General features: G+C 41.8%; 1 protein-coding gene and 1 long non-coding RNA gene across 15 annotated transcripts in view; one reads left to right on the plus strand and one right to left on the minus strand.

Moving 5' to 3' along the window:
- The window catches only part of LOC107996734 (RNA-binding protein Musashi homolog Rbp6), a 744804-nt gene that overhangs the window by 339949 nt on the left and 383845 nt on the right, over positions 1 to 21010 (plus strand). The window lies entirely within an intron of this gene.
- LOC114577375 (uncharacterized) lies at positions 11871 to 12637 on the minus strand. Its single transcript, XR_003697410.2, has 2 exons — positions 12254 to 12637; positions 11871 to 12146 (listed from the first exon to the last, which is right to left on the minus strand). It is a non-coding gene; the product is annotated as an uncharacterized LOC114577375 (long non-coding RNA).

Raw genomic sequence — 21010 nt, forward strand, 5'->3', positions numbered from 1 at the left:
TTTTCCATAATTTTCACGGAAATATCCAGCATATTTCTACACCGCTTTTTAACAAAAAAGGAAAATTCAAATTTCATTTGCACTTTTCAATAATTTCGCTTGATCCAAAAACAAAAGAAAAAAAAGTACAACTTATTTTTCGAAATTGATTTTAAACTCGAACGGTAATATAAATATTTACCACTCTGTTTGAGAAAGAAAAATTGTTTTCCAATTTCCACTCACGATCCAGTTTCCAAAAGATTTCTTCGACGTTATTATACAAAATATCGAAAAGATGTAAATATCCGATCCAACGATTCCGCGGAGGTTTGAGTTATCCACCTTCAACAAAAAAAAAGAAGAAAAATCACAAATCATCCCTTGAATCAGATTATAAAAAATATTTCGTTCGAGTAAAAACTCGAATTTTCATTCGAGAATTTTGAGGGAATATAGAGTGCGCGAGTTATCCACGGTGGGAAGTTGAACGCGGATGAAGATGAGCGGGAAGAAGACACCGGGGCGTGCTCGTAAGCAATAAAGGGTCGCGGGATCAGGCCGCACAGGATTCTGAACATTCCGCGCGTCTATAAGGCGTTAAGCGAGCTAGCTTTATTGCCTTTTGGCCAACCAGCGCGGAAACGAGAGAAGCCTTTATGAGCGCGAGGCTTAGCCCGGCTCCTGATATCGGTTAACTTTCCTCCGATCGTTATCGGGCCAGTGTCATGGCCGTCATTCTCACGACACGTTCTCTCTAAACGAATTCACCCGCGTTCCATCGAGATTTATGCTCGAGGAATTAATTGGCCCGCGTTCCAGCAAAGTTCGTCTGACGATTGATTGCATTATATTCATTGTTGTGCCGTGTAAAGGTGAGAAAGAAGGTACGGTATTTTATTTGGAACGATAGATGAGAGAAAATGGTCTTTGTGCATACTCGAGAAAAAGAAATTTAGTGCTTATTGGTGCGTGAATTGTTCTTTTTGTTCGTTTCATTATTTTTAATTAGTATGTACCCTCTGAAGGGAACGAGAAATATAAATAAAATTCGTGTGTCGTAGATATTCGTAGATACGAGACTTTTTTTAGGTATGAGGGTATCTATTTTTGAAACGTGTATTCTTTTATGCTTAAGTCAATTAATAAAGTGGTATTGATAAATTCGCGGAACTTGGATGGCTCGAGAAATAAATCGTTGCCAATATGATATTCCGTTTTGCAGGAAAGTTTCATTGGCTCCTCTTCAGATACTGTGATTCAATCCCATTCCGTGGAGTTTCGATATTACACTAGAAATCCAAGGAATCCTAGTTTCTAGCTATGATAAGATATCCATTGAAACGGAATTGATCCGTGAAACGAATGCTTTCGAATGCGAGCGTCATTTCCAGACGTTGGGCAAACTTTTCGCTTAAAAATTAAATAAAATGGCTCGCCGAGTATTGGAACGCGGAAACCGAGCAACAGAGGGAAAGTAGAAACAATCGTTTGCCTGCGAAATGAGACAAACATTAGAAGGAATGTACGGTTAGTTGAATCGGCCGGCAAAAGCTGCTTCTTCAGTTCGCCGGAATTCAGGTTCGCCAGTTTCGAAGACGATGTTCGAATGTAAATTGGGTTTTCACGCGAAACTTTCAGAGTAAACACATTCGTATGGGATCGTTTAGCCGGCGCGTTATCGTCCTTTAAGCCAAACAAACGCGATTAAAGCGCGGCCAATTCTTTCACGGTTCGATGATAACGATGAGAGATCGCCACGAGAGTTTGACAAACTTGAAAAATCTCTACTTCTCCGCAAACGGGATTATGTACGGGAAAACGTTATCGCTACGCTTCCGAAACTCTATGAGATAAACTATGAAAAGTCAAAAATCTTTCAAAAATCTCCCATTTCACTAATAGCCCAAGTTTTCTCGCGTTATCGTTTAGGGATGGTCGAATACACGAGTCACGATCGTAAGAAGCTTTGTTGGCAACCATGTTCAATGAATCGAGGAATAAATTGAAAATCGATACCGGGAGAAAATTCAGGAATCGAGGTCCCGATCGAGCGTTCGACTTTCAACCCTTTCGAGAGCAATAGGACAACAACTTTTCGAAAGTGTTAAGTTTTTAAGAGGATTACAAAGTTGTTCCGTTCCTGTTCTCAAAAGGCTAATTAGGATGGTAGAATCTCATTAGGGATGAGATTATGCGACGCATTTTTTTTTTTTTTAAATTAATTCGTATTCACGCGTAACGAAACGAATAACATTCTGAATATAGGAGAGTCACGATTTACGAAAGTTTTAAAAAGTTTTCCGGATATTTTTCCCCCTCCTTTTTAATAAATCATGATATCAAAATCATATACCTCAAAGAAACCTTCTCCTTCCTCTTCCTCGAGTACACTTGACTTAAGTCAGGGAATTATTAAAGTTTCACGAGGAAGAAAACACATTCATTCGACGTAACAAATCCCATCATCGAATTCTCCTGTTGAAATCTGGAAAGAAAAGATTCCTCCCTCGCGATCACTCTCCTCCCCCGCTTTCCTTTCAACAACATCCCTTGAACGCAAGAAAGTTCACCTAGATATCAGGTAACAAGGTTGTCGAACGCCATTAAAGGAAAGTAGCGGTAGGAAAGAAGCGGGCAAAAATAATAAATCTTAGGCAAAACGGTAAGAGCGTTTGTTCATCTTCAACCCCTCCCCCTCTTTTCCCCGGTTGACGTTGTTAGAAAGCGGAGAAGAAGAAGAAGAAGAAGAAGAAGAAGAAGAAGAAGAAGAAGGAGGAGGCGAAGCCACTATCCCATGGACCGTCTTCCCAGGAAATCTCGTATCTTCCCGGCAAAGAAATATTTACATAGCTGAAAGCATAGAGGAAAACTCTTACTCGCGTTCCCAACGAATTGCAAACCAATGCAAATTCCGCTGTAACCACGGCCGTTTGTAAAAGCGCACCGTCCTTCACCCAGCCCGTATCCCGAAACCGCCGCGCCATGGTTTCACCAAGGCTGGTGCGGTATCCCCGTTTTGAAAAAGAATCGATTAAACCACGCCTGGGACGTTCATCGCTTCCCTTATCCCCTTACCTTGCCTTGCTTTCTGATAACCGGTTAGTCAACCGGTAATTTTCGTGATATCGCCGATACCAGAGTGGATGATTAATTTCACAAGTGGTTTCGCGGTTTCCTCTTTGAAGAAAACCTGGGTAAATCTATATTCCATTACTCCCCCTTTTCTTCCCCCTTCCTTGCTTCTTTCGCCTTTCTTCTTCAACTCGTTACCCCGCTCGATTCCCCCCCAAGATCTATCCCTCTCATTCTCATTTATCCAAACGGGCGCCGTAGTGTTGGATCGAGGATCCAAGAGAAGAGGAGGGGTCCAGAACACAAAGGTAGGCGGAAGGAGCGCGTTGATGACATCGTTCGCCGCTAGATAGCGCGTCGTTCGCGTTATCAGCTCACTTAAGATCTTGCGGCTTGCTGACAGGGACGTGGAAAAGTCGAAGAAACGTGTGTGTAGGCGGTGTGGTAGTGGTGATGGTTGGTGGAAGCGTGGAAACGAGGAGGACTATGGCTCGCAGTTGCGACGTCGACGTCGTTTGAGGACGATGGCGATAGGAAATGGTGGAGATGGCGGTGGCCCGATCCTGGTGCAGACTCGTAGCGGGGTTGAATATTCATTCGCGTTACATATGGATCAGGCCTGAGCGGCATGGCTGGAACGAGCTAAGAGGAAGAGAGCGTGGCTAAGCGTTCGAGGGGGTGTGCGCCGCCTACGGATTCGAGCTAAGGGCTTGAATATTGCGACCCCGTACGTTCACCGAGGCGAAGGCTGCCGCCAGGTGCTGCTGCTGCGGTCGCCTTGCGAAAAAGAGAATAGGAACAAGCCTTCCTGGGAGGGTATGCAAAGGTGTCTTTGATAAGGACGGTATTTTCTTTCCCCCCCTTTCCGTTGGATTAGCATCCGCACAGGATTCTCGTGTCATCAGGATTAACATGTATTAGCCGATTTTTTTCAGATTTAAGTAAAAGCATTTAGATGCTTGCGTGAAAATGTTGTGTATTTATTTAATTCGTTTCACTGTGGGTTTCTTTTCGTACGTTGTCGAATGCCAATGTAATTGCTCTCTCAACGTAGATTAAATTTAAATAATTTTGGTAAAATTACATGTAACGTTCTGGTGTTATACCACATACGTGATTCGATGTAGTTATCACTTAAATCGTAAAATGAATAGATTGATAAAATAAAAAAGAAAGGATATAATAGAATAGGAAACACTTTGTGAAATGATCTCTTACACATACGAGGTGCCGCGTCGACGCGCCTTATCGTTTCTTCCGCCGACGAGGGCACGACGAGTTTCCTCTTCTCCAAGAATTCCGTTCGATCTCCGGGCAAAGAAACCGGGCGAACTTCTATCTGCCGGTGAATCAAGCTTCGGAAATATTGCCGGAATTGCTCGGCTCGCCGACGATTACAGGAGTTTCCGGGGAAAATAATTTTTGTTTGAATGTTTGGAGGGATCGATCCAAGAAGGAGAAGGGTAGGGGCGCGCCACGAAGGAGCTTCGAGGTACTCGAGGGGGCTCCAAGGTTTTAGTGGAAACAGTTGAAAGTTGGAGGAGTATTGCAGCGTACGAAGAAAGAAATTTATGGCAGTTCGGTGAGACTTTATGCGATCTGTTCCGAGAAATTGTTTTATGCGCGCTCCACCTCGCTGATACCGTCGGCTACCGAGAGGAAGGTACGTGTGTGCACCTTTTCCACCATCGATTACGACCTGTCTCCAGCACCAGAATCATGTATACGTATGTTTCAACTTAAGTCTAATGAAAAAATTGGTGGATAACTGTGATTTACCTTTTCACGAGTTTATCTTGTGGGATAGATTTCATTGAGATTCCAGAAATTTTGAATTTTGATGAAACTGAATATTGAAACCGTATAACTGTAAACCTGTTAAAATATTTATGAAAGGAAAGTGAAAATTTACGTGTCGAAACTCACTCGGAAAATTGAGGAAAGTATGCCGTTCAAGTCACTTTTTGTTTTATCCCGATATCTCAATTGGTTGCCGAGATATAAAGATTCAAAGTATTGGCGCTTAAAACAGGGCGGAAGCTATGAATGGGGCCTGCCATCTGGTGACCTATATATTTTTCCTGGAAACGCGTATTACGTTTTTCCAGGAATCGCGTCTGCCGCTTGTCTGGACGTTGGTATAGGTCAGTGAGATGAGGTGCGAGCAAGAGATCCGTGTACGTGACAAGGATGAGGATAATAAACGATTAAAAATTACTCTTTCCTTTACACGACGATATCTCGGGAACCGGAAGTCATATCGGAATAAATGAAAAAGCATTTCAAAGGGGAAGAATCCGCGCTTCCAATGATCGTTCAATCGTTGACCGGAAGTTAATATCTTCGAAGTTATAGCGTTTTAAAAATTTTGTGATTTTAATAGAGCTTAATCGAGTTTTAAGGTAAATTTCGCTACAGATATGTTTATTTGTGGAAAAATATTGCTCGTAACGATCTTCTAATGGAAAATTCTGATTACATCGAAGTTCCCAGAAAATTAAGCCAATTCTTTATTAGGAAATTTTATTATTTATCACGAATAAGCAACAAGATTTTCCCTTATTAATCCTTATTTTCGATCGACAATTACACTCCAGAATTTCACCCGACAGAGAAATACATCCGCACGATTAATTTTCGCAAGTGGAAGGATAAAAATGTGCGAGACAATTCTCACATCGCGCGACTCCACTCGCAATGAGATAACTTATTACCAATATTTTTCTCCGGCGTGTTTTCGCGTCGTCATTTGTTTTGTTGGCCCGCAAAACGAGACAAAACGTAAGTAAAGAACGTTTATTTCGACCAGGAATCCTTCGCCCGGTTTCTTACGTTCCAACCTATCGTCTGCTCTCCCCGTCGACACGAGCGACGACAAAGGGGTGGCTGGTTTCCTCCTCGAGAAAGGACAGAAGGAACCTCGCGGTATTCGCGGTATGCGGTGCCGCCGGTTTGCTTTGTCCGAATTTTTGCGCTCATTTATCTACACATCCGTTCTCCAATCCCCCATGGTTCCCTCTTCGTAGAAACCATCGTCGACACGGCCACCCCCTTTCAGTCAACGGTTTTCATTTCTGCAGCCAACACGCGTCTGACGAGCCTCGTTCGTTCCCATACCCTCCCGAGATGCCTTTGTTTTTGCTGACTACTTCGTGATAGTGTCCTAAGCGCGATTGCAATTTCCAGTCGGAGTGTGTGTGTGCGTGTTTTTTTTCTCTCTCTCTCTCTCTTTCCTTCTCCTATCGTTGACAATTTTGTCGCACCCCTTCCACGAACATCTCACGTCGTCGGACTGGCGAATTTTTTGCGTTAATGCTTCCGGAAGAAAGTACGGATCGGCCTATCTCCACCCTTTGTAGTCGTCCCTCCTTTTTCCTTTTTCCTTTTTTCTTCTTTTTTTTTTTTTTTATTTTTCGTTTGTCCTAACCCCCTCGTCCGTGGAATTTTCGATGAGAAATTCCTAACGCGGCGAGGGTCGGACGGGAAAAAAATGTGATTGCGGATACTAGTTGTGGTTTCCGTTGTCGGAGGACCGTTTCCCTGTGAAGGATTACTTTTTCCTCTTTTTCTTTTATTTTTTTTCTGTTCTTTTTCTTTTTTTTTTCGGTGCACTCGTTAGTCGCGCGCTATTCCAGCAGCAACGATTACCATCGGATGCGAAAAATTTCTCTAATATCGAGTATTCTGCTTCGTTTCCTTCGTTTTTTTTTTTTTTGCTCTCGTCTTTCTGCTCTTCCTCTTGCACGAGTATCTTGTTAAACGTTCTTTGATGCATGGTATTTCGGTTTTGGTGGTGGATAAAATATACTTATGTTGAAATTCGTTTAAATGAATTGCTGATCGAATTCGATCGTGGATGATCTTATTTCGCAGGGGGAAGAATTTACATGTGTTCGTGTGTGTATCTGTGTGTGTACGTGGATAAAGTCGGGTAAAGAGATAAGAAAGAGCTAGGAGTGGTCGACTGGGTGTGGCTTTCGAAACAGCTGTGATTAGTCGGATTCTACGTAATGCCATTACAGGTTTCTACTTGCCTTGCCAGAATGACGAGCAGAACTCCAAGCCCGTTGATTGATGATTTATTCATACATGATTCCGCAACTTAACGGCGTTTAATCATCCGTGTTGATCATCGTCATCAAACGCACCGACGATTCAACGATTTAAAATCGCGAACAACATCCCTCCTGTGGTGCTTTTTGTTTCTCCGATAATTGAAGATCAAGGTTCATGGCGTGTAACGTTCAACGTTCTTGCACTGGCATGCTTCATTAACACGAATATCATTTCTCTTATCGCGCTTTTGCGCAAATTCCTGCACGATATATTAAACACGTAGCTCGACAAGTTATCAAGCATCGAAGTTCCAAATAAGCAAATAACAAAATTAAGAAAAACAAAAACAATTCGCTAATAATCCAACTTTATGCTCGACGATGAAATAAACGAATTCGAAGCTTCGGTCAAGCTTTACGCCCTCGCGAAACTTGTTCTGTTTATCCAGAATGGCAAGATGCAGCAGGGTTCCATCAAGAAACGAACAGGCGATCGAAGGACGATTAATCAAAAGGGTAGGTGTATACTTGGCATCGGTAGCGATTATACACGGGTGTATAAGTATGTGGGTTGCGGCGTGGTATCGTCCTGGAACGACATCGATTCTTGGGTCACCACCTCGCTCGGTGATCGATCGTTTTAGGGTTACCGCAAACACACGGGACACGGTCCGCTTCGATTCCCGGCGGGGGCGCCGATCTTGACATCCTTTGATACCCCTTCATGAATGTGTAAAGTAGTCTCTCAGGTTTCTCTAGATCCGATGCGTCTGACCTTAGACACGACGGGCGAGAGAGGGTGGCCCGCTAATCATCGACAGGGGAGAAACGACTGTTATCCCTCCCCCATAGCGTTATCACGAAACAATGGCTCGTTTTGACTCGGCTTTGCTTTGACTTTGATCGTCTGGCTGTCAGGCAAAGTTTGTCTTACCTTCGGTTCAAAGGAACCGAGGTCACCCTCCATCGAAATTCTCTTCTAATGGAGCATACCGCCTGATATTTCACGGCGAGTAATTGCGTATTATCAGACTCTCATTATCCGTGTTCCTGCTTTTCGAATCCTAAGTTTTTAATTTCGTAAGGAGGATACAAGAATTGTCAGAAATGTTACTCAACAATCCAACTATCTCGTCTTTTAGATAAGATAAACGATTTCACGATTGTTATTAATATTTATCGATCCTCCAACATCTTCCTGGAGAGGGAACCATTTTGATCCAGGAGCAGTAGTAGTAGTGTTCCATCTATCCGTTCGAGAATAGTTTTCTTCAGGGGCAGTGGCCGATACCACGTTAACACGGTATCCATTAACGAGGGATGTTTTGTCAGTCATCGAGTCCGCGTCATTAGCGTCTCTGACCAATACCCATCAGTCATCCTTGGCTCCGTATGACAACCGAATTCGCGATTCGCCGTTCTAGATTGATGGATCTATCCGTTTCTCATCCGTATACATCCTTCGTCGGTTTCGTATGAAAATTCTCCATACCCTCTTACGTGCTTACGTACACACACGCACGCACGCACGCATGTGCACGGTGTGGCAACCAATATCAATCCAAGGGGCAATCCAACGGCCATTAGTTATCAAATTATTTCGTTTGCCGGGTTAGGAAACGTTTATGCACGCGTCACGGTGATTTATGGGATACCACGGGAATGGTAACCTCAGGCACATTTCGGGACTCGTTTCTTGGAAATAATCGATGATGGGAAAATTATACGTAGGCTCGCGAATGACTTCGTTCACAGGGATCTGCGTATTTTGGATAGAACTTTCTACGAAAGAAGATGAAGCGAAAGATGAAAGTTTTAATTTTATTCGGACGTGTGTTTATACTTTCGTGGAAAATTAAATATTAAAATTGAAAATGTAAACGGGTTCTTTAAGGGTAGCGAAGTATGAAATTCGAAAGGAAACGTTCACGACTTAAGAAACTCGCTATTTCGAACTTCAATATTTTCGTAGAAATATTTCGCGGATTCTCTTTTCGAGGAGTCAGACCTCGAATATTAGAAGTAAGATGATTTCCGTGGGTAAAGAGGCAGCCAGGGCTCTTTCCTTTCGAATTTTTCGCGATGAAATTTGAACGCCGCGCTCGGATTTTCCAATGTCTGGCTCGCGTACGCCATTTTCCCACAGGCGTATGAATATTCCCGGGGATCTCGATGTAAAAACAACAAACGTAGCTTCAACGTAGAAATAAATAAAAACCCTTCACGGCCTATCGCGCAAGAAGGCTGCAAAAAAGGAATAAATATTTACATTCTTTCCTTGCAAATAAACGCGTTTCTACTTCCAAGATAATAATAAGAAGAAGACTCTTTAAAATAAACGTATTACCGATAACCAATTTCAAACCGGCTCCCCTCGACGCATAATCATTATCCAACCGCGCATCACTCGCTCACCCGACACCCTCAAACGACGAATTTCTCACCCCTGGTCAACGCTCGTCCTGGTGTTCTCGCATTTCCATCGAATTGCTCGTCAAAGTGGCGCGCAGTAAAAATAAGAAGCGGCTCGTTAACAACTCCCTTCCTCTCCTCCCCTTCCAACAGTCGGCCAGTCGCTTCCGCCCTCGTTACCCGACGCAGCGCCACACGTTGGTGAGTAACTTTGGACGTCAAAGGCCAGCTCCAGTTTATTTAACGTCAAACTAACCCCCGGGACAACCATTTCCACGGTGTGAAAAGACGCTGATACTGTACTACAGACAGAGGTGACAATTAACGGTAACGCGTAACCAACACCTGAGCCAAAACGGATCACGATGTATTTTTAAGCGGCCCTCCACCGGTTTTCCACCGGCCGACGAGGAGGCGACACGCCGGATGGCCGAACCGCAAGATCAAATGGAAACAATTTCATTACAGGAGCGTGTTGGTGGCGCGTGCACCGACCGGCAGGAAATAACGCCGGATTTCACGGGGGTGGCGCGCAACGTGCGGTTGATTTATCGAGCCTCGAACGTCACGCGCATACCAGTTGCGTTTTAATTATTCCTGGCTACGCATTAAAAAAGAAAAAAAAAAAAAAAAGAAAAAAAATTGTTCGGCGAGAGAGAGAGGGATGGGGCCGAGTTCTCGATCCATGAATCTTCCGCGGGGTGGTGGTGATGGTTCGAAATTTTACCGAATCTATATTTATTATCGATAATTGAATCAAATTGTGATTCACTATTTATCATAGTATATATACGTTTAATGCGATGAGTTTGAGGATTTTTAATGTGTTGTAACGAAATGATAATTTGGAACGCTATAAGCGATAAAATTAATGATTTTTTTTAAAACTCATGCCATTCTTTACGAAAGAATTCTTCCAAGAAAACTTTGAGACTCGATTTTTGGATTGGAAAGGGAAATAAAGGGGAAAAGTAGGAAGGAAAACGAAATTCATTTGTCGTATGCGAATCGACAATCCATTTCTGATCTTCTGGGCGACTCGTAAGTTAAGTGGGGAGGGGGCAACTTGGAAACGCTGACTAAACAGCGGATAGATATTACCGATAAAAGGAATAAAAGGAACTTCTTGCTTGAACTAACACCGGTTATTCGCCGGTGTAAAATGTGTTCTATGAAAATTTTTATGAAAAGAGGATCGTGGTAGATTTATTATTCCTTATATACGCGCGTGCGCTTTCACCGAATATTCACCAACGCATTTTCCAGCCGCGAAAATGTGGGTGGCGGAACCCAGTCACGAATTCGAGTTCTCCTCTTTCCCCGCGAAAAAAAAAATATTTCTCGTGTTTAAGAATGCTCTTTTCCAACTCGGAGGGATATTTTTGGTCGTGCAATGTTGCGAGAAAGTTGTTAGATCTTGTTGTAACTTGATATTCGAATATGTCTGAAACAATCTTTATTTAGAAAATATAAATTCTTATTTTAAAATTACGTATTAATCATGTTGCAATATTCTACCTTGTACAATGATTCTACGAAACTTCCCAAAAATTCAACAATCTCTTCTCCGCACAAGTCTCCTCGATCGAATAATTACATCAATTAACGCGAAGAGAAAAAGTATGAGTTATTTTCCGCGTGATTAACGTATCGATTGATTGTTCAAAAAAAAGGAAAAAGAGAGAAAAAAATTCTCACAAAAAAAATCTCCATTAGAGAAGTCACGGATAACTCGAAATAAATATCTCGCTAGACGATTCAATAAATCCCGGCAGCACGCATTAAGAGGAGAAAAAAAGAAAAGAAAAAAGGGAGAGAAAAAAGGAAAAAGAGTTCTCTTCGCTATAAAAATGATTGAAAAGCGCGCTTACATATTCGTGTGCCATATACCAGGGAAAAATCCGACGCCTTACACCGCGCCATTACTTTCCCCCCTTTCCATCCCTCCCTGTTCGGCCAAAGATGCCTGCACACTGTCGACCGCGCCCGCCCTTTGATTCGTCGACGTCCTCAATGGCCCGTGCGACGTCGCCTCTCCCTCTCTAATTCCCTTCGCACATCCGGTATGAAATTTTAATATAGCGAGATTGCGGGTCGCGTTCCACATTCTACCGCGGCACATTCACAGAAAACGCGTTTTCGCGAAAACGCGTGATGGAAATGTAGGTCTTGCCTGGTGGAACGTGTACTTCACTCGGCTTTGGCCGAGTATAAAGAGCTAAAGAGAGGGAGAGAGAGAGAGGGTAGAAATGTTGGTCGAGAATAAAACAGACCGATTCGGGACGCGGCTTTGAATCAATTCGTATTCATTTAGCGCAGGTGTTGCTAACGGTGAAAAATCGTTCTTACCTTTTTCCGGGACGTCCCACGCGGCCAATGAAAGCTACTCGTTACCCCGTGCCATGAGACGAGGCTGCTTCAGAAGGGTGGATACAGTAGGTGGAACCTTCGAATGATTTATCGTCCGCGACACTCGCCTCGTTCCTTTGATAAAAATAGCTTCGAGTTTCTTGCGGAGTCGCGGGGCCGCCTCGGGGGTGAGGATAAGAGAGAGAGCGAAAGAGGGAGGGAGGAAGGGACAGGGAGAGGATGGGTGGAGCAAAGTAAACGTCCCCGCATCGTCGTCTAAGGGAAAAGCTGAATTTGTAGCCGACGAAATATGCTCTGTCATTAAATCGCGCTTACGGAACGCCTACCGACGTTTTTTTTTGTTTTTTTTTTTTTTATTTTACCTTTGCTCCTTTCCTCTTTTCTTCTCCTTTTTTTTCTTCTTTTTTTCACTTCCTTCTTGTTTTTCTGTTGTTTTCCACGGAGACGCCGCTTGTTTTAATGGGAACTACGAGCTCGGTGGTTGAGCAGTTTTCAGTGATTCGTTTACTTCTTTTTTTTTTGTAATTTCTGGAAATAAAATAAGATACCGGTTAGATTAATACTATTAGATTCATCTCTTTTTCTTATTTTATAATATTTATAGATAGTGTCTATTTATTTCGAGCAGAGTAACGATTCTCGACTTGAATCGTTTAAGATGGGAAAAAATATTCTTTTCGTTACGATTGCCAGTTTTTTTTCTCATTTTATATATGTAATATTTTATCGCGATGAATAAGGGAAGAAAATTTAAATATATTCATCGGTTACGATATATCATATCTCCAATATTATTCGTAATCCGTTTCGATATTTTCCGATATTTTCGGTAAAAACTTGGACTTCTTCAACGCGTATGTAACGCGTAATTAAGTACGTAATATTTTCCCGTGACACCCGGAATTATCGAGGAATTTCTTCGCTCGTGACATTTTAATAATGCGCCCATCCTTCTAGATCCCGATAATTAAAGGACATATTAATCCCGCCAATATCGCGCGACACACGCATAGAAATATAGAAAAACGCTCGTCCGCGTTATTTTATTCCCAACCCCCTTCCTCGTTCGATCCCTGTAATTCGATCACTCATCATTATCCTTCTGTTTCCTTTGTTTCAAGTGAGTAATTTAACCGTTAACCGTCGGAGGGAAATCGCTTTTATCGCGGTAAGTCGGTGGACTGTGAACGAATCGGTAACAATTAATGGAAATTCCTTTCTGGCTGTGGCCCGATCGCTATCACCGACCCGCACCGACCACCGCCTTCGATCTCGATGAAAATTTAACGCTGGTCAACCTGGCCCTCAAAGACACTATTTATTAGCGACAGGGCGCGTGCAAGTAATTTAATTAATACGCTCGTTTCCACAGCGTCATTAAAATGCTCCTTGATCAACGGAATCGGATATCAATGGAATCGATGGACGGTCGAGAGAGGTTGGCGTGGATGGCGATCGGGGAGGGAGGAGGAGTTAAACGATGTCGATTACTTTGGCAAAATGTTGTTTCTACGTATTCGAGTCGAAATAACATTTCAGTCGATTCATCGAATTGGCTCGATGAATTATTTGGGACTTGAGTTGCGGTTCTTGTTTATCTTGAATCTATAACATATTTATTTGTTTGTAATATGATTCGATTGAATTTGTAATACGTTCGACGATGTAATTATAATGAATGCTATATTTGCCGGATTGATGTGGACGTTACGTATAAATAATTGTAATTGGTCAAAGAAATTACCGTACATTGCGTAATAATTTATCGAACGTTACATAATTTCAACGGGGGAGGGGCGGGGGAACGGCGATAAATAAATAATATTTACGTCATTTTGTGTCGAGGGATATGCGATTTATTATTAAGAGAATAATTTACACAATTATTTGTCATTAATTAAACCGAATAGAATCATATTTAGTTCAATCATTGGTATTAGATATTCGAGCATATACGAATTATACCACTTGTACGTAATATTTCGATAAATTAGTTCAACTATTTCACGATTGTTCGTTCGATCAATTAGTCGTAATTCATTAACAATTAAGCTAAATAAATTTCAATTTAGATATCGCATGTGTCCGATCGAATGCAAGTTTATACTACTTATGGGTTATAGCTCGATAAATTCCGATTTCTTTTTCCTTCTTTTCATATAACTTTCATATAATAACTATTACATTTATAACGATATTTCTTACAAACGAACAACATTTTTCCCTTCAAATGTATAAAAAAAAATCCGAAACCCTATTCTCTATTTTCCTTTGGCCAACGCCAACGTATGAATCAACTATAATCCATATCACGTAGAAGATAGAACTCGATTTTCGTCACGCAGAGGGTAAAACAAAGAAATCGCGTATCGTTGCTCGATACAAGCTGTTCATACGGCGACCGTCTCACGAGGGTTGAAACTTAAGAAGGAAGGATCTCCGAAGGATAAATGAGACAGTGGATACAAAGAGCAAACTAGAGAGAGAGAGAAAGAGAGACAGAGAAAAGAGAATGGAGTAGACACATCGTGAACCGATCGTCCGTGAAGCTGGTTCGGCGAGTAGAAAAATTGTGTGATACATGTTCGTGGCGGAAAGGGTTTGATCCACCCCCTGCGAATAAGCCGAGTTTGATAGCGAAAACTGTCGATTCACACTCGAGCGGCGAGGAGAAAGAGAAATAGAAATAGAAAGAAAACGGGGGGAAAAAGAGAGAAAGAGAGAGAAAAAGAGAGAGAATTGTGGACGGGGGGATGAAGGAATAGGAGAGAGGGTTGGAGGCAGATGTAAGAGAGGGATTATCTTCCGTCGGGGCTTCGAATCTGATAGTGACTGTTCCGGAGGGTGTTTTCGGAGGTTTGCAGGGGTTAAGCGGGGTAAAGGGGTATGCTTTTAAGGTATTGGCCCCCGACGGGAAGCGAGCCGAGTGGAGGAGACCGCGGCAACCACGTTCAACGAACAACCCTGACGTATTATACGCGTAAAATGGAAGTTTCGTGGCAAATCCATGACGCTACTTATCTCGAGAAACGATTCCAATCTTATTCGTCATCGATGCAAACCGCTCGTTTTACCTTCCTCCCCCCATTTCTTTCACGATTCATCTTAATTGACTCTGTCTCTTCGACAATCGCCACAATTATTATAATCCGCTTCACGCTTCACGCATTTTCTTCCTTAAACGTGATCTCGTGTTGTTCCTTCTATAGTTCGATTCTTTTCTCGACAAGATGGACTCATTCGTAATTCCTTCTGGATAAATTGTAATTTGAATTAATTTCTAATTTTAAATTTAAATATTTTCAATATAAGAGCCTCGATTTATTATTATTATAATGCCATAGATAATTAATATCAGAGATTCGAGTAAACAAAGGATCTCTCGAAGAATCTTTTCAAATCTTCCGCTTTAAAATTTTCAATAAAGTAAGCAAGTTCGTAATCATTCTTCCCCAACTACTTGATCTTTGATCTCCGGAGCATCCACGTGACTGCGTCCCAGCAGGTTGTCGTCCACGAAAAATTGACGATGCAATTATCCGCGTAACGAGGTGTATCGTGGCCAGACAAAGCGAAGTCTGCAGACCGTCTCCCCCAGGAGCCTTTCCTCTTAAGTCGTACGCCCTTTGCTCGTTATCCGATCTTCGGGATTGCTTCGGGAACACGATTGATTGGGAAACGCACGCTTCGACTACGCCAATTTAATCCCGGCCAAATTATCCTCGTAATTATCGCGGCGGAGTTCCAAAATTTCATTAGCCACGCTCCACCGTCCACCGCGTGTTTCCAAACACTTTGTCCACCCTGCAAGAAAATTCGTTGGGATTGATGTCGTTTATTACCACGCCAGAAAGGGAAATTTGTTTCCACGCTCTTCTTTCTCCCATTTAATAGTATTTGGAAAATAATTATTTGTGATAAATGAAAATTCATCATTTACAAGGATATTTTTGAAACTCTTTGTAACGCTCGGAATCATTATTGATTTTGATTGATTTCTAGAAATTAATGAAATTTATTATTGAACTTTATAATATAAAATAAGGTATAAAGGATTAATTGAATACATTCTCGATAAGGAAGTGAATTATCTATTAGCGAAAGAAATTCAATATTTAATGCGAAATTCTTCGTATCGAGCCATGTTAATTTTTTATTCAATACCTTGTATTTATCGTGACCTGTTTATTAAGCATCGTTTAGACATTCTAACTTAAAACTTTGTTTAAATTCTATATTAAAAAATAATTTCGATCATCGATCTGTTACCATTGAATCAATTCACAAATAATTTACAAAATTCACAAATAATAACCCGCACAATTCGATTCCATTCGCCACGAATGCGACACACTCCACAGGAATAAAAAAAAAAGAAAGAAAGAAAGAAAGAAAGAAAGAAAGAAAGCTCTTCTAATCTTTTCACGAAATTACCGTACCAGCTTTTAATCTTCTCGAAAGTAACGTCGCGTTCCCCGTGTTCTCGCAACTTTTACCGAGATTTAAATTGGACATAATCGTATCACAAGCTCGCGCATCCGCGCACGCAGCGGGTAATTAGATTTTAACATCCGAAAAAACGCGGCCGCTGTGCAACACGCGCTCCTCCTTCCCCTCTCCCTCCACCCCTCCTTTCCCTACTTCCACTGGCAGCCGTCGCAAAAATATTTGCCTTGCATTTGTCCCGGGGACACCCAATTCCTGCCTCCGCCTCGACAAAAATACGTTGCCCCTCCTCCCCTCCTTTTTTTTGTCCCGTGAGGGCCATCTCGCTCACTTTTCGAAAACGCCTTTCAAAAATCAACCGCGCCCGCGACGGCGGAAACGGTGGCGGCAGGTGTTGCTCGCCCAGGCCAAGATGATGAAAGATGACGCGCCATCGCCCCGAGCGAGGATCCTCGAAGACCTTGGTGGCGGTTTCCATCGACCCTGTCAGTTCGAGCATGAAATTACCGGCGGCGCGGGATGGAACGAGCCGGACAAGGAGAGGAGGATACGGGATGGCGAAGGTGAAACGAAGAACCCGGCGTGTGGATGGAGCCGGATGGAAAGTGGATGGCGGGGGATTGGAAGGAGGGGGATCAATTATTGTCATTCCACGATCCAGGATGGTTTGCCTCGTTGCTAACACGGCGATCCGTCACCACACGAGGCCGACCTCGTATCCGACCTCTTCTTGGCCGTGTTCCACTCCACCAGTGCCTGTTGGCGGAATGCGACAACGGCGTCGATCCACCTCCCCCCTCTGCCCCCCCTCCCGAGCCGTGTACCCGGCGTATCACGGCCCGGTAATTTGTCACGAATAACGCTTATTAAGCGATTCAGCCCGTCGGTCGTTGCTGTGCACGGTCATTTATCGACGCCTCCACGATACCGTGAATTTCATTAAGATCAACCCGGGGGGGAAGAGGGTGGAATGGGGTGGGATGGGGAAAACCGGAGATTGCGATCCGTACTGACACGTCCTATTGGCAACTCTCTTCTCGATGGCCGGTATGTTGCGCGGGATTGTGTTACAATAGGGGCTGGAAACAATCGGCCTTGGAGATCTGCCGAACGTGGAGGGGAGGAGGAGGGAAGGAATGATCCAAGATTAATTCGAATCCCAGGGAAATTATTCGAATTCTCGATTAATGGATCAGCCTGATATAATAATGCTTGCTTTTTTCGAGATAACTTTGGAGTTATGAACGATTGATTAATCGAGAGGAGTTGTTTCTGAAATGATTTTAAAATGTATAATGATACAATAATATAAGAAAAAATACGATAATTGAAGATTTGGCAATATTTTGGGGATGGGAATAAATCACCGCTCTATCGTAGGTTTTCGTCTTTCTTTCTATGTTTTATATCTTTATTATTTTGGTGGAATGAATGTTATTTCGTTAATAATATTTTCAAATCTTCTCCAGTCCCAAAATTGGCAGAACAATATTTCTTGGAAATCGCGCAATACGCTCGGTAGGAAGAAATCGTTTAAACGAATCATTAGTCGCATAAAATAGACATTTGTTTGCAGGGAAAGGCTACAGTCTTCCACGTGATCTAAATCGCTTAGGATTCAATTAAACGCCTGCTTCCGATCGTTCAGTTTGCTAACGTATTTTTAACGATAAATCGAGCGGAATCCTGTACGCTTCCAACGAAACGAGGCCCGAATTGTTAGTGACAGGCATTCATTTCAACGTTGAAAGGATCACCCGTGCATCCAATCGTGATCCCCCCTCCATCTCCCATAGTAAAATCGTAGCCGTCGGATTTCCTCGAAACGTATACTTGCTTTCATTGTTGTCGTTTAATCGCGTGGTCCAGGATGCTGGGAGGAAGATATTCGAGACGATGAGATCGCCACGTGAAGCGAAATTATCGATTGGCCGAGTGTTAACTCTTGAGAAACGAAAGTGCCAAGTGATACTGAGATTTATACGATTAATTACACAATGTTACGTGAACATTTTTTTTTACTTGAAACAGCTTATGCAAATAATCTTTATTTTTATAAAAGTCATGTCCAAACTATACGCGTTTATTTATTAAAGCTTATGTGTGTGTGTGTGTATAGACGATAAGAAAAGAAAAATAAGAATTAATAAAGTTAAGTAAAAAGTTTTTATACATGAGAAATAAAGAAGTTTATGAACATAGTTTTATAGAAAATATAAAAAATTTTTACGAAACGTTGTAATTGGTTGGCAAGTTGGAAAATTCGTAAAATTCCAACCAGTTGATTAAAAAATTTTTAATCACAAGTATTATCAAGTATATAGAGATGGGAAAAAGAAATAAGCTCTTTAAACTTTATTTTGTATGAGAGAGATTGTTACCTAATTTTGAATTTCAACTGACTGATTGAATAATTTTTAATCGATAAGTGTATATTCGTGGTGGTTCCATTGAAAATAATAAGATATCCAATTTACAATATTATACCGAAAACAAATCGCGATGTTTCGAAATATATATGTATGTAACGTTCGAATTGTATGGTACTAGAAACACAGAAAGGTGATATTTGGTTTTTCGCGTACGAAAAATTCACCGAATTCGACCGAATTGTATTCTGCATCAATGGATTGATATCCGGGAAAATAAATATAAAGCGTTCCACGAAAATACACACACACACACGCACACCAAATTCGAAACTCGATACTATCGGATTTCATAATTTTAACGCGAATTAACGTCTTTAAGCGGAATCATTCTCGAAAAAAACATAGGAATAATAAAAAAAAAATTAACATCACTGATGTTTATTAAACATCGTGAAATCGACGAAGAAGAAACAATCAATTAATTTCTCTCTGTCGAGCAAACCTATTTCGAATCTATTTCACCGATAAGTCTCTTAAAAAAAATCTGAAGGAAGAGCACACTTCCGATTTCCAACGAGCACAAAAATCGTAAGCGTTATTTAAAAAAAAAGAAACTGTAAAAAACGATGAGAAATACAGAAAGCGAAGTAGGATCGGTAGAAATGTTACGCAATACGAGCAAAACGTGTGGCGTTGTAATAAAACTGGCGGGAGGAGGGGGACCATGATTTCCTCGTCGCCCGGACGACTCCTTGATTTCACGATAAAGTTATTGCTCGACAGAATTTAAATATGCAACGTGTCCGACGAGGCGCAAAAAAAAAAAAAAAGAAAGAAAAGAAAAGAAGAGAAAAGAAAAAGAAGAAGAGTGGGCGGGGTGGAAAAGGGAGGAACACGAGGTGTGTACCACGCGCTCCTGAGGCCTCCACTACGACACTGCGATTCCGTGGAGGGAAAATTTTATTTCGCTTCGTAACAGCTTGCACAAAACTGTCGGTGATATACGAGCCGGTGCAGCTACCTGGAACGGGGCCATCCACATTAAAAATACACGGGAACGCCAAAATTGATGGACGAGCGGTAGCTGTAATTATTATTATAAATCATCGCGGCCACCGGACGCGAATCCTCCGAGCCCCGGTAAACTTGTATTGTCTACTCGGTCGTGACGTTTTATAATTTATAAAATAACGAGTGTACAACGTGTGTGTGCGTGTGTGTATGTTCGCGCAGCGACAGAAGGGTTGGGAGGGGTTGGGTCGTTCGTTGGATATCGAGCATCGAAATGTTCAACATCAAGGCCTCGCGTAACCGCGTGAAAAGGGGATCGAGGTCGAGCAAAATAGTTTCGCCGTTCTCGGCCAGAGTTAAATTTAAAAAAGGCAAAACTAATTAATAAAGTCGTGATGCTCTTCTTGCTGAACGTTTCATAAATCACGGATGGACGTGGAACGGTCAGAACTTCGTTAGCGGAGTTAAAACGAAATATCAGCTGTATTTTATATATTTCCCTTTTCCTTTCTCTGTTTTCCAATTTTTTTTTGTTTTTTCTTCTTGTTTTCTCTTTCTCTCTCTTTCTCTCTTTCTATCCTCCCTTTTTTTTTTTACCCAGGTTTCTGTAATTTAATGATCTGCTCGCCGTGTATAAAATCGGCCGGTATCATACTTGCACGAGCTTTACGCATTCACGACGTGGAAAGAGGTTTCGTTTGAATGCTTCATGAGGTTTCTAATCAATTTGAAACGGCGAAGAATCGCGGAAGGGGAAGTGGATACACGGTTAATTGAAAAATTTCATTAACACGGGATGGATATGAAATAAACGTTGCGCGTAATTTTTTCCTTTTTTTTTTTTTTTTTTTTTTCAGTGCAATCCAATACGTGGCAAAACATCACTCCTTTAACGAGAGAATCGTATACGTTGTACATTCGATAAATATCTCATAAAATGTTTTACACTGTAATTACTCATTTCAATGGGCACACTTTTTGTGCCCATTGTTATCGTTGGATTTTTAATTCGTTTTTCTAGATCGTCGTAATCGAGAACGTATACGTACTCCTCTATGGGAACAATTTACGGAACAATGACCATTATTATGATCGCGCACGAGATTCTATCATCTTGTGTTCCCTACGCTTTTAGTTGGAATGGAATAAAATCGATATCGCGTCACTATTCAGAAATTCAAATTAGTGTCACGTTCATAAAGGGATTCCTCGCTAAATACTCCGGTAAAAGCAATCTAATTTAGTCGCTGCTTACACCAACTATGCACTTTCGTGAATGAAATTTATATG

Source organism: Apis cerana, linkage group LG2 (assembly GCF_029169275.1).
Source record: "Apis cerana isolate GH-2021 linkage group LG2, AcerK_1.0, whole genome shotgun sequence".
NCBI lineage: Eukaryota > Metazoa > Arthropoda > Insecta > Hymenoptera > Apidae > Apis > Apis cerana.